The sequence below is a fragment of the Xiphophorus maculatus genome, chromosome 13 (genome assembly GCF_002775205.1).
Source record: "Xiphophorus maculatus strain JP 163 A chromosome 13, X_maculatus-5.0-male, whole genome shotgun sequence".
NCBI lineage: Eukaryota > Metazoa > Chordata > Actinopteri > Cyprinodontiformes > Poeciliidae > Xiphophorus > Xiphophorus maculatus.
The window spans coordinates 11,942,375-11,957,891 of record NC_036455.1 but is presented as its reverse complement, the minus strand read 5'-3'; positions in this window follow the sequence as shown (position 1 = coordinate 11,957,891).

Here is a 15,517-nt window from a genome sequence, read left to right as displayed (position 1 = left end):
CAGTGCTTTGGATGAAAACGTCAAATAAAGCCAAAAACAGCAATTACCTGATGTAAAAATATTCAAGGCTTTTATTTTGAAATTATTATTCTCCATTTTAAAGTTCCAAACTAATCCCATGTGTAACATTGCTTTGGATGAAAAAGTCAAATAAAGCCAAAAAAGAGCAATTACGTCATGTAAAAATATTCAGGGCTTTTATTGTGAAATTTTCAATATGCTTAATTTTAAAGTGTAAAACTAATCCCATGTGTAACAGTTACTGAGTTAAATCAGTTATATACAGCCCATAGCAGCAGTAGTTCTAAAGGCCAGTTCTCAGTCCTGATCTGTTTCAACTGAGGATAGATAGAACTACAACGATGCGTATTCGTAGTCCTAACCAGCAGCCAATAGCCTCTTGAGGTCCGTTGCTATGGCAAATAATGGTCTCAGCAGGTGTGAGCTGTGAGCTCTGAGCTCTCAAACACACAAGTGTGTTTGAGCAAACACACTTTACTGAAAAAAAGCATTGGAAACAAATCCTTCTTGTTCGGGAACCGTAATACATATTCGAAAAGCGTTTTAAGCGTATGACAGTTCAATGTGTCTTCTGCGATAGTCCCGAGATTCATATCTGTACCTCACTCAGAGCATTTACAGTGATGAGAGAAAGAAATGTTGTGCCCAGATATGAACCGAGGTCGGCTGTCACTCTAATATGAGCAAAAATGAGAAACTTTGGGTCGCTTAGAGGCAAATTGTGGACAAACCATAACTGGTATCGACGAGCCGTCTTCACTTTCGAAGAGATCACAGACGTATCTACAAAATGAAATTTGAATGGCATTTCTAGGTGAATTTGTGACGACACAGCAAATCCTCAAAAATAGGGTATTTCTAGGATTTTTCCCATTGAGTTATAATGGGGGTTTTTTCGTAGTTTTTTGCGAATTATGTCGCCACGTTAAGCCCAAATCCCACCACAAGTAATAGCTCCAATGGCGTGAATTTTCTGCACGTTTTGATACCTCATTTGTAGGTGTGCACGCAGCGGTACGAGCCGCATTAACGGTGACGGAAGAAAAATAAAGAAGACTAGAAAATTTCGGAAGAAATTTAGCCGGGGCCTGCCAAGGCGCGCCCGTCGGGCATGGGCCCGGCGTCGTCGCGCCACAAATCGGCGTCGACGCCAAAGGACGCCGCGACGTGATCAGTGGCACGCGGAGAACCGCAAGAACGTTAAGCGAGGCGGACGTGCACCGTTCGGTACGATTTAAAATGTTGTCAAGGCTTTTATTTTGGAAGTTTTGTTAACCTTCATTTCAAAGGGCCAAACTAATCCCATGCGTAATAGTCCTTGGGTTAAAATAGTTATATAATGCTCAAAACACAAGTAGCTGATGTAAAAATATTCAAGGCTTTTATTTTGAAATTTTCAGTATGCTTCATTTCAAAGGGCCAAACTAATACCACGTGTAACAGTGCTTTGGATGAAAAAGTCAAATAAAGCCAAAAAGAGCAATTACGTCATGTAAAATTATTCAAGGCTTTTATTTTGAAATTTTCAGAATGCTTCATTTCAAAGGGCCAAACTAATACCACGTGTAACAGTGCTTTGGATGAAAAAGTCAAATAAAGCCAAAAAGAGCAATTACCTGATGTAAAAATATTCAAGGCTTTTATTTTGAAATTATTATTATGCTCCATTTTAAAGTTCCAAACTAATCCCATGTGTAACAGTGCTTTGGATGAAAAAGTCATATAAAGCCAAAAACAGCAATTACCTGATGTAAAAATATTCAAGGCTTTTATTTTGAAATTTTCAGTATGCTTCATTTCAAAGTTCCAAAGTAATCCCATGTGTAACAGTGCTTTGGATGAAAACGTCAAATAAAGCCAAAAACAGCAATTACCTGATGTAAAAATATTCAAGGCTTTTATTTTGAAATTATTATTATGCTCCATTTTAAAGTTCCGAACTAATCCCATGTGTAACATTGCTTTGGATGAAAAAGTCATATACGGCCAAAAAGAGCAATTACTTCATGTAAAATATTCAAGGCTTTTATTTTGAAATTTTCAGTATGCTTCATTTTAAAGTTCTGAACTAATACCACGTGTAAGAGTGCTTTGGATGAAAAAGTCAAATAAAGCCAAAAAGAGCAATTACGTCATGTAAAAATATTCAAGGCTTTTATTTTGAAACTTTTGTTAAGCTTCATTTCAAAGGGCCAAACTAATACCACGTGTAACAGTGCTTTGGATGAAAAAGTCAAATAAAGCCAAAAAGAGCAATTACATGATGTAAAAATATTCAAGGCTTTAATTTTGAAATTTTTGTTAATATTCATTTCAAAGGGCCAAACTAATACCATGTGTAACAGTGCTTTGGATGAAAAAGTCAAATAAAGCCAAAAAGAGCAATTACGTCATGTAAAAATATTCAAGGCTTTTATTTTGAAATTTGCAGGATGCTTCATTTCAAAGGGCCAAACTAATCCCATGCGTAATAGTCCTTCGGTTAAAATAGTTATATAATGCTCAAAACACAAGTAGCTGATGTAAAAATATTCAAGGCTTTTATTTTGAAATTTTTGTTAAGCTTCATTTTAAAGGGCCAAACTAATACCATGTGTAACAGTGCTTTGGATGAAAAAGTCAAATAAAGCCAAAAAAGAGCAATTACGTCATGTAAAAATATTCAGGGCTTTTATTGTGAAATTTTCAATATGCTTAATTTTAAAGTGTAAAACTAATCCCATGTGTAACAGTTACTGAGTTAAATCAGTTATATACAGCCCAAAGCAGCAAGTAGTTGTAAAGGCCAGTTCTCAGTCCTGATCTGTTTCAACTGAGGATAGATAGAACTACAACGATGCGTATTCGTAGTCCTAACCAGCAGCCAATAGCCTCTTGAGTTCCGTTGCTATGGCAAATAATGGTCTCAGCAGGTGTGAGCTCTGAGCTGTGAGCTCTCAAACACACAAGTGTGTTTGAGCAAACACACTTTACTGAAAAAAAGCATTGGAAACAAATCCTTCTTGTTCGGGAACCGTAATACATATTCGAAAAGCGTTTTAAGCGTATGACAGTTCAATGTGTCTTCTGCGATAGTCCCGAGATTCATATCTGTACCTCACTCAGAGCATTTACAGTGATGAGAGAAAGAAATGTTGTGCCCAGATATGAACCGAGGTCGGCTGTCACTCTAATATGAGCAAAAATGAGAAACTTTGGGTCGCTTAGAGGCAAATTGTGGACAAACCATAACTGGTATCGACGAGCCGTCTTCACTTTCGAAGAGATCACAGACGTATCTACAAAATGAAATTTGAATGGCATTTCTAGGTGAATTTGTGACGACACAGCAAATCCTCAAAAATAGGGTATTTCTAGGATTTTTCCCATTGAGTTATAATGGGGTTTTTTTCGTAGTTTTTTGCGAATTATGTCGCCATGTTAATCCCGAATCCCACCAAAAGTAATAGCTGGAATGGCGTGAATTTTCTGCACGTTTTGATACCTCTTTTGTAGGTGTGCACGCAGCGGTATGAGCCGCATTAACGGTTACGGATGAAAAATAAAGAATAACTAGAAAATTTCGGAAGAAATTTAGCCGGGGCCTGCCGAGGCGCGCCCGGGGGGCATGGGCCCGGCGTCGTCACGCCAGAAATCGGCGTAGACGCCAAAGAACGCCGCGACGCGATCAGCGGCACGCGGAGAACCGCAAGAACGTCGAGCGAGGCGGACGCGCACCGTTCGGTACGATTTAAAATGTTGTCGAGGCTTTTATTTTGGAAGTTTTGTTAAACTTCATTTCAAAGGGCCAAACTAATCCCATGCGTAATAGTCCTTGGGTTAAAATAGTTATATAATGCTCAAAACGCAAGTAGCTGATGTAAAAATATTCAAGGCTTTTATTTTGAAATTTTCAGTATGCTTCATTTTAAAGTTCTGAACTAATACCACGTGTAAGAGTGCTTTGGATGAAAAAGTCAAATAAAGCCAAAAAGAGCAATTACGTCATGTAAAAATCTTCAAGGCTTTTATTTTGAAATTTTCAGTATGCTTCATTTCAAAGGGACAAACTAATTCCATGTGTAACAGTGCTTTGGATGAAAAAGTCAAATAAAGCCAAAAAGAGCAATTACGTCATGTAAAAATATTCAAGGCTTTTATTTTGAAATTTTCAGTATGCTTCATTTTAAAGTTCCGAACTAATACCACGTGTAACAGTGCTTTGGATGAAAAAGTCAAATAAAGCCAAAAAGAGCAATTACGTCATGTAAAAATATTCAAGGCTTTTATTTTGACATTTTCAGTATGCTTCATTTCAAAGGGCCAAACTAATACCATGTGTAACAGTGCTTTGGATGAAAAAGTCACATAAAGCCAAAAACAGCAATTACCTGATTTAAAAATATTCAAGGCTTTTATTTTGAAATTTTCATTACGCTTCATTTTAAAGTTCTGAACTAATACCATGTGTAACAGTGCTTTGGATGAAAAAGTCAAATAAAGCCAAAAAAGAGCAATTACATGATGTAAAAATATTCAAGGCTTTTATTTTGAAATTTTCAGTATGCTTCATTTCAATGGGCCAACCTAATCCCATGAATAACAGTCATTGGATAAAATCAGTTATATAATGCTCAAAACACAAGTAGTTGATGTAACAATATTCAAGGCTTTTAATTTGAAATTATTATTATGCTCCATTTTAAAGTTCCGAACTAATCCCATGTGTAACAGTGCTTTGGATGAAAAAGTCATATACGGCCAAAAAGAGCAATTACATGATGTAAAAATATTCAAGGCTTTTATTTTGAAATTTTCAGTATGCTTCATTTTAAAGGGCCAAACTAATCCCATGTGTAATAGTCATTGGGTTAAATCAGTTATATAATGCTCAAAACAAAAGTAGTTGATGTAAAAATATTCAAGGCTTTTATTTTGAAATTATTATTATGCTCCATTTGAAAGTTCCGAACTAATCCCATGTGTAACAGTGCTTTGGATGAAAAAGTCATATACGGCCAAAAAGAGCAATTACGTCATGTAAAATATTCAAGGCTTTTATTTTGAAATTTTCAGTATGCTTAATTTTAAAGTTCCAAACTAATCCCATGTGTAACAGTTACTGAGTTAAATCAGTTATATACAGGCCATAGCAGTTCTAAAGGCCAGTTCAGTCCTCCTCTGTTTCAACTGAGTATTCCACTATAGATAGAACTACAGTGATGCGTATTCGTAGTCCTAACCAGCAGCCAATAGCCTCTTGAGATCCGTTGCTATGGCAAATAATGGTCTCAGCAGGTGTGAGCTCTGAGCTCTGAGCGCTCAAACACACAAGTGTGTTTGAGCAAACACACTTTACTGAAAAAAAGCATTGGAAACAAATCCTTCTTGTTCGGGAACCGTAATACATATTCGAAAAGCGTTTTAAGCGTATGACAGTTCAATGTGTCTTCTGCGATAGTCCCGAGATTCATATCTGTACCTCACTCAGAGCATTTACAGTGATGAGAGAAAGAAATGTTGTGCCCAGATATGAACCGAGGTCTGCTGTCACTCTAATTTGAAGAAAAATGAGAAACTTTGGGTCGCTTAGAGGCAAATTGTGGACAAACCGTAACTGGTATCGACGAGCCGTCTTCACTTTCGAAGAGATCACAGACGTATCTACAAAATGAAATTTGAATGGCATTTCTAGGTGAATTTGTGACGACACAGAAAATCCTCAAAAATAGGGTAAAATAGGGTATTTGTAGGATTTTTCCCATTGACTTATAATGGGATTTTTTTCGTAGTTTTTTGCGAATTATGTCGCCACGTTAAGCCCAAATCCCACCAAAAGTAATAGCAATCATGGCGTGAATTTTCTGCACGTTTTGATACCTCATTTGTAGGTGTGCACCCAGCGGTATGAGCCGCATTAACGGTTACGGAAGAAAAATAAATAAAGAGACACTTCTCTCCGACAATAGTAATAGGTTCCTGCCATTTGCATGGCAGGCCCCAATAATAATAAAGAAACTTTTCTTGGGAGAATAGCAATAGGTTCCTGCCATTGCTTTGCATGGCAGGCCCCAAAAATGCCTTTTAGCATTGTTTCCAGGGGTAGGAGTTGTTTTTCTTTCACAGACAGAGCATCCTTATTCAGATGCTATTTTCTTTTTAACAGTATTTACATGAAATCAGAAGACCTGGAGTCTCTCCCCCCATGTGGCAGCTTTGTTTTTTTGGTTTTCTGGACACACTGGACTGAGTGTTTCTTTTTGAGGACAGCCTGTTTGGTTCTAGCCTCAATTTGCTCTGAAAGAAGAGACCACAAGCTGTAAAAGGAGACACCCCAGGAGACATCGGCGGTTTATGCTTGTTCTGGATTTCGCATGTTAAGTGTGTGTGTGCAGTCTCTGGCAGTAAATGTGCCATCAAAACTGTATTTTAGGTTAGCTGTAGTTTAGCCGAGAACATGACAGAAACTTTGTTTATTAACCAGGAAGTCAAGAATCAACAAATGCTGAAGATTAGAAATTCCTCTCTTCTTGTCAGACAGTAAATAAATCCGACATTGTGAGGTTGATTGAAGTGATATCACAAAATATTCATATTTGATTAAATCGTGCTGTAGACTGAGTGTTGCTTGATGCTAATTGGGTAGAGATACTTTGGGTGAAAATAGAAAGTGAAATGTGGCAGGAAATAAAGATTTCCTCTGGTCTTACTGTTCCAGTGAATTTCTTACTCTGACAAACTCTGTTAAAAGGACATTTATCGTTAGCCAAGTACATGTGGTGCCATATTCCAACTTGTATATTGTTACTTTACTTATCTTAATGGTAGAAAGTCTTAGATCTGGTACTAAAAAACATGGAACACACAATTTTCTGTGATGTCAGTTCACAAAAGCTGCAATTTCAAGAAACTTTACAAGACAAACTGGTCCAGGTCATCTCCACTAACTCAAAAAAATCCAGTTAATTCCAGTGTATTCCAGTCAAATCACAGAGTTGGGTATAAAAGCAGTGAATAATGAACGTCATCGTCTATAAAATCACATGCCTACTTCCGAATGTTGCCGACAGGTTGTTGCTTTAGATTCTGGGTGGTAATAAAACGTCTTTTTATTCGTCACTGAATTCATTTACATTATCTCAATATTAAGGTATTACAGTGTTTTTACTGTCACAGTCAGAATAAAAACAATTAGACTTTGTCAGTTCTGATTCAGCCTGTTTCTTCCAACATGTCCCCACCCTTTACCATGTCCTGCACAGAGCAGGATGTCCTTCGCAACAGTATAGCATCTGCATAAAAACTGCTGGCCACCAACGTAATGGAACTATCATAAACTCCAGAAAATGAGGAAAACACGTTTATCTCCACTGTGGCATGACTTCATCATCTGAAAACAGACTTGTGGCATGTTTTAAAAGCTGGAGCTGCCTGGTTTCAAAGTACAGGTGTATTAACATTTGTTAAATCTGCCCCAAAATCTGGGCTACAGATTCAGGCTTCAGCTGTAAAATTAAGTTTCAATGTCAGCTGCGTGGAAATTAATAAAGCCTTTTAATTAGTCAGGATGATATTTAAAGGCTGAGAGAACCCAGAGACCGCAGAGTTTCCTTGAAGAAAACCTGCATCAGACGAAGCCTCCCATTAAAATAAATTCTCACAGACATCCAGACCGACCCGATGCATCACATACTGCAATATCAAAGGGTGATTAGTGTGCAGCTGGCTGAGCGCCCTGGTGGGGCAACATCTGGGTCACTGGGAGCAGGAGACTCCTCAAGGATGGACGAGAGTGAGAGCAGAGTGTCTGCAGAGGGATGGCATCAGCTCAACGAGATGGACTCAGCAAGTGCTTGTGGGCAGCTCTCTCTCTGTGTGCTATTTCCAAAAGAAGAACCTTATAATTACAATAAAGCAACCATATTATACAGCTGACTTCCTTGAAAAGTCTGTATTTTACAGGGCAGGGCCACAAACGCACACACACCCTGCTAGCCACAACACACTGAAATAGATCAGAGCCGGGGTTCGCCTGGGAGGAAACGGAGCGCAAAGGGAGTGGACTGATACAGTCGCTGCAGACAGAGCGGCCAAAGAGTGTGCATGTCCCTGTGTGATGAATACACACAGCGCTCGGAGTGGCAAAGATGCAGAAGGTGTGCTGAGGGAGATAAAAACGGGAATTTAGGCAGAGAAAGGGTCAGTGATTTTAAAACGGAGCTGCGCACACACCCTGCTAACCACATACCTCGAAATAGACAGGAGGAGGGAGGAGAGGGGTGACAACTGGGCAGAGGGAGGTAGAGCAAGTGGGTGTGTTTTTCTGAGTGGGGTGAGTGTCCGTCAGCTGCACAACAAAATGTGTGAGGCAGAAAGAATTGACTTTATATACATATACATATATATGTAGCACAACGTATATTTTGTTTAAGTAAACTAGCAGTTTTAATGTTTGATGCCCTGAATGCCGTCTGTGTCCCTCATACAGCTTTTATTTGATCTCTGGCTTTCTGCACAAATGCTGTTCTTTTTCTGGAGTTCAGGCAGCTTCCTTCACCTTAAATATAGCAGTAGGTGAACTCCAAGATTCGCTCAATTTAGCACAATTACCCAGTTCTGGAAGGTAATTTACCCAGATGGCTTATAATAACGGCTGGGATAATAAAAGGCAGTTAGAAGGACTTAATCTGCACAGAGCCAGAGAGTGAACTGTTCCAGCACATACAGCAGGTCTGGGTTTCACCTGAAGCTTTAGACACAAAAGATGAACATCTAAAAACTGACAGATGGTTCTTTTTTTCTTGATGTCAGTACATTTTGTCAGAGATGTTGGAACCACCCAGATATCTGCATCTGAACACTCAAATCTCTGAAAAGAAACGAGATGGAGGAGAGATAGGACTCACATGGGGAAACTGCAGCCTGGGAGGGGGGCACTTCCAGGGCCGTGGAAAGGTACAGGCAGGAAAAATCACAGGAATGAATAGAGAGACGGGGTTATAGGAGGGGAGGCAGGGAGTTGGTGGTAGGGGGGCATGCAGGCATGCAGAGGGTGAGAGGGAATGAATGAGGACCATTGATGAAGAAGGAGAGCTGGGACTGAAGCAAAGGGCTGACGGGAGCTGGAAGGATGGGGGAGGGGCCAAAAGGTATTTACACATGGAGATTCCAGAATAAAACAGAGGTGTGGGGGCAGAAGGTGGATGGACGGACGGATGGATGGATGGATGGGTGGATGACCTGCTAACTAAAACACAAGGTGGAACCTGTTGACTTGGTGACACCACAGAATTCATGACCTCAGCAGAAACGTCACTTAAAAAGGATGAAAACAGGAGAATCAAAGTTTCACCTTTTCTAGATCTTCTCAACTCAACATGTACACTGCAAAAACACAAAATCTAACCAAGTTTTTTTTTAGTTTCTAGTGCAGATATCGTAGCACATTTGAAATAAGATAAAACTAACTTAGAAGTAACTTTTATGTAAGATATAGGAGCTTTATTTAAGTCAATGCTTCCTTAATATTGATTTAAAAAAGTTCAGCTGGCAGATTTTTTTCACTTATTACAAGATGTTTCTCCCATATTATAAGTTAAAATATGTTTCATGCTTGTTTGGTGTGTTAATCATTGGTTATAATATAAGCTACTTTTTGGTGATTAGGTTTGTGTTGGAGGTGCAAAAGAATAAATGTTTTACTGATCTGAAAAGAAAATCCAGTGTTAGAAAAGCAGAACAAGTAAGAAAACAGTGCTAATGACACATAATCTTAATTTAATCAGACTAAGATCTTAATCCATGGTGCTACCAAAGTTCAGGACTTGCTGTTTCTTTTTCAAATGAAACAAAAATGTAGCAAAATAAGTTTAGTTTAGTTTATTAGCAAAAAAAAAATTATTAATAAAAGATTGCTTGCATCAGATTTAGCTTAAATTAGTTTTTTTTTTAAACTAGTTAGTCAATAATCCAGTCTAAAATTATATATTCAAAGTCCACATCCCCTTTTTACAATCACTGTACAAAGTTATATTAAATTGTCACAATAAAAACAGCACTAAACATGCAGGTGTAAAGGGAATTTACTGGAGTTTTAATCTGAACACAAGCTGTGTGGGAATTAAAGGTGAGACAGATTTCACTAAACTACAAGCACAACTATTAAACGACTTGATTCAGGATGAGAATCAAGCTTTTTTTAGTGGTTTTCATAATTACAAGGGATGAAAAAGGAGACACACCAAGAATGTGAAGCATCACAAGTATTTGGTTGGTTGAACGATGAAGGAACAAAGGGCAGCGAAGCCCGGCTGTAACCCAGACTGGTTTTCAGACACTGTGGGGTCGAGGTGAAGGTCAGGTGAGTCCGTTTGGTGTTGAAGTGACACATCAGTGAACCTGATGATTACATAGAAACCGTGGAGGAAGCAAAGCAGGGCAGCGAAGTTTGAGTGGCCTTCTTCATGCCAGCTGCTGAGCTGAGCTCTTCAAACTGATAAAAGGCAAAGATTTTGACTATAAAATGTTTAAATAATTACAGCTAAATGTTGGGGAAACAATAATTTATAAGAGGTAATATTATTATCTACAACTAATTGTTACAAACGTCTGGTGTAAATCAAAATCTATTCAATTTAGTCAAAAACATTCAATAAAATCTGACATTTGAGCAATGAAAAAATAAAACTAAAACTGTAAAAACAGAATCACACATAACGTACCAGTTCCTTTCAGATCTTTGGATATATATTCATATCTGAAAGAAGAGAAAAAAACAACTAATCTTAAAGGCAAAACCAACACAAAAATAAACACAAAAACTTGGAAATAGGTCTCTGTGAGATGCTCGGCTTTGTTCAGTTTCTGGATAAATCTCTGGATTTTGGGGGGAAAAAGAAAAAATGAAACTATGAAAAACACCGCTGGGTGGTCGCTGCTTTCACTGACTGTTAATTTACACGTCTGTGAATGCACCACTGATTATGAACCATAACTGGAGCTTTTGAGCAACACATGCAGCCTTTCAGGGTGATAACATCTTTTTTGAGGAGGGTTTGCATATTTCAGAAACACAAGTCGTATCCTGTATGCATGAAAACGCTTTACTGCAAAGTAAACGAAGGTGACCTACCTGAACGTCACACCTGGAGCATTACAGCAAAACACGACCAACTGAGACCCAAACTGGTGCATCTTTTTAAAAAATGTTAAACAGGTTAGGAATATGTTTGGTTCTTAGCAGAAAAACTGTAAATATGAAAGTGTTGGAAGTGATGCTCACATTTGTTTGAGCATCATTTATGTAAAACTGAGATTTATCTATTTCAGCATGAACAACCTAAACAATCACAACTATATTTCTGTATATAATTTTAATTAAACCTTCCAGGTGGAACAACATTACTGTTCACCAAATGATGGGGATGAATAAAGGTGCAGGCATGAAAATGTGCCATGGAATAACTCCTTACATCTATTTAAATAATAAATGATTTCTGAGGAAATTTTCTGATTATGATCTTTAGTATAAGCAGTTAAGTCACATCTACAGATGTCAGAAAACATATCAACTTATTGATATATGAAGACTGGCTTCAAAGTCATGGAGCTGGCTGACAGAGGGACTCCTGACGAGGGCGAAGTCAGTGAGGAATGCACCGGTGGAGAGGGAGGGAATGTACCACTGGGGTGTTGAGGAAGGGGGCAGGGTGGCAGCAGAGGAAACACAGAGGGGGGAAACAGAAGAGCCTTTTGTGAGACAGGAAGCTGCAGAGAGCAGGGTCCTCTGTCTGGGTACAGTAGAGGAGAGAAATCTGTGAAATTAAGGAAGATAGGACAGAGGGAGGAGAGCAAACAATGAGAAAGTCAATAATAATAAACATAAGAAAATTATCCACCAATCAATCAACTATGGGTTGAAATCTGAAAATGTCCCATTCCACTTTTCTTTGAGTCAAAACAAAACAGATAAAGATTAAGGAAATAAACATTGATGTATAATTGGGATAATATAAAAATCTCTTCCTTGTCTGTTGGAGTCAAACTGTATCGTCTGTCAATGAACCTGCAACATATTTTGATCTATAATCAATGTTTGTTATGTCAAGTTCTTATATCAAAGCAAAGTTAATTGATAAGAAAACCAGAAGTTTGTCTCATCCTGGAAATGTTTTCTGCATCTTTAGTAGAAAGAGGAACAGAAAACATTATGGAACAGAGTTTAATTAAGATCCTTACAATTAAACATCTGAATATTTTCCAGAACCTCTGAAGCAACATCTTTGATGTAATATTTCTCTTTATTGCAGCTCTGTAGCATCACCAGCTCATCATGGTAGAGAGGCTGGAGTATCCCTATGAACTCTGGTACCTGGTAGGGTGAGGTCCGTGGTGGTCTCAGGGTCGGGGCCAGATTAAGAGCGATTCAGAAATCTTGATGAACAAATACAGCCTTTGTGGGCAAATGTTACCCCAGTTAACCCATCACCCTACAGGCCTCCTGGGGTTCTGGAGACAACTATGAAGGGCATTTGTTTTGAAGTGGCTCATCTGGATTCCTCCTGGCTGAATCATTTGAAAGTTTTCCAAAGCAAGACTCATTGGAAAAATACTCAGAAGCAGATCGAGAACCTGCTGGTTGGACTTTATGCACGTCTGGGTTAGGAATGTCTTGGGATCCCTGAGAATGATGAAGAAAATATCACTGGGAAGTGGAATATCTGGGTTCTCCTTCTGGACCTGTGACCTCTGTGACCTCTGTGACTCAATATCACAATCACTTAAATCAGGGGTGTCAAACTCCAGTCCTCGAGGGCCGCTGTCCTGCAACTTTTAGATGTGCCTCTGCTGCACCACACCTGAATGGAATAATTAGGTCATTAGCAAGGCTCTGGAGAACTGATCTACACAAGGAGGAGGCAATTAAGTCATTTCATTCCAGTGTTTTGTACCTGTGGCACATCTAAAAACTGCAGGACACCGGCCCTTGAGGACTGGAGTTTGACACCCCTGACTTAAATAAATGGTTTTGGACTACGTAGTTACAGGTTCCAGCCTATTTAAAAATAGAAAGAGTAACAAATATAAACCAGAATTAAGACTCTGTGTGGAGATTACTGCCCCAAGTTAGGATTCAAAACAAGTTAAAGGAAAGAAATACTAGTTTATAATAATTTCCAAAGGAAAAAAAGGGACACAGAAAAATTATTTGTACTCAGGCTCTGCAGCCGCTTAATGAGGTCAAGGAAAACCAGCAATAAAAACAATCCAACTGTTATGGTGTTTAGCTATTTCCAGTCTGTCAGACCTTTGAAGTAAAAAGAGCTTTTCATCTCTGCCTAGTTCAGTTCATCCGGGCTGCTGCTGCACGAACAAAGCATGCACATGCCAAGGCGGCATCATTAATACGCGAGGCGCTGCAGAATGCAAATACTACCCTCCCTCTTCCTTTTTATGTCTTCTTCTTTTCATCACCTTCTTCCTTTCTAAATTTCCCTCTGTGGAATCCTGGTAAACAGGCAAAAGCTCATTAATGGTCCCAAACACACGACCCGGTTTCTCTCCACTAAGGAGAAGTTAGAAGGCCTGCTTGATAAATGTTAAACTATTAACTCTGTGTTTTAATTGAATTGGTCATCTGAGAAAAGGTTTTTACAGAAGATAATTTCAAATGTGACCAGAGTCATTGAAATAAGCAGCATTAAGTCACAGCTGGTTCAATAGTGCAAAAAACAAATACAAAAATCCCTATTAATACTTACTTATGTTTTTGAATTTCCAGGACACATTTGTGTAATCTCTTTTAAATCCTGCAGGTTTTGAATACCTCACTTTAGTTATGTTTCTTTATTTTTTTATATGAATAAAGTAGGCAAGAATACTGTAAGCCTCAGCTTCAATATATTACTTTTTTGTGAAATTATTGATTTGTAAAATATTGTTTCCCTTTTTGGAAATGTTCTAAATTTACCTAAATAAAACTAATCTGAGTTACAAGTTCCTTCTGTCATTTTCACAAAAACCTTCAGATTTCATATTTTACTAAACACCATTGAGAGGAGTTGAAAATGTCTGAAGCTACCATCGATCCGTATATTTTATTATTCCTGCTCTATTTCAAGAAAATATTTATTGCAATACTTTTGCTGAAAATATAAGACGGATTAGGATGAGCAGACATTTTTAAAAAGGTTATTTTTGGCACCAGCTGTGTTTGTTTGTTAGTAGCTCAACAAGAAGAAAAAAGAAAAGAATGACGACAACCCCAAATTTTTCAACTTACCTCAAATTTAGTTCCGCAGATTCATGCTGGAAAGTTGGTGATGGATATAAAAGGTGGAAGTTGGGAGGTGGAGGGTGATTGTATGTTTAACGACGAGTCTGAGAGTTTATTTCTGTTCTTCAGTGGAAAAAGATCATTAAATGATCATCAAAAAGATCATTGAAGTTTTAAATTTTGTAGTCAATTATCCTGGAAATTAATGCTTCGAATGCATCAATAAAGCCCTAATTAGACCTTCATGCAAATTTTTGACTTTAACTATATGATGTAAAACTAAAACTCATATTATAAAGGGTGGAAAAAGGCATCTACAAACAATAACTGACTTTAAATGATGATTATGCTTTTAAATTTTCTATAGAAAAATAGTTTGAAGCGTTCCTCGTCTGTTAACATCCTTATAATGACTAAGCACCAATAGCTGCAACCAGAACGGCCTCCCTTCAAATTCTGACCTTTTTTTGATGCTTTTAAGACTCTTTAAGTATCTCAGTCTGTCTGTTTCCTTGATTACAAAGATCATCTGTCCTCAAATGTAAAATTACATTTTGTTGTGCTTCGCCCACATTTAGATCTCAGTCATCTAAGTGTACCTTGGCTCTGATTTAGTCTGTGTATGCCCAAAAAACCAGCATATGATTACAGCTGAAGGAACATGGGGACGGAGGCTGACCAGTAATTTGGTTTGGCTATATGCTGTCACTAGTCGTTCCTGAGGATTTTTCCTCCCTTGATCATCTGAATCTTCAAGATCCAAGACGCCCTAAAATTTGTTCAAGCTTTAAATTTATTCATTATAAAAAGACAAGAAGTATAGATTTGTTACTATCTAGATTTGTTACTATATTATCCCTAAAAGTGAAATTTTAAGACCTTTTAGGAGAAGCCAGTTTTGATAAGATTCGAAAATATGAAATAATTTGGTAAATTCTAACCAAATCTGCAGATAATAAGTCATATAAAACTGCAACAGATCAGCAAATATGTGGAAACATCAACTTGAGTTCAAACAGCCATTAAACTGTTATTTTACTGCGTTGGTCCACTAGACTGAACAGAAAATAACAGCGAGCAGCAAACCCAGCTGACATGTTGCCTCCTCTGAAGAATGCACTGCATCAAATAAGCTCTGTTTTCTGCAGGTGTGTGTTTTAATGGCAGTGTGTGTGGGGTTCCTCTACCACACAGGATCCAGCAAATCGCTGGTGCCAAGTGACTTCAAACGCCGCTCATTTA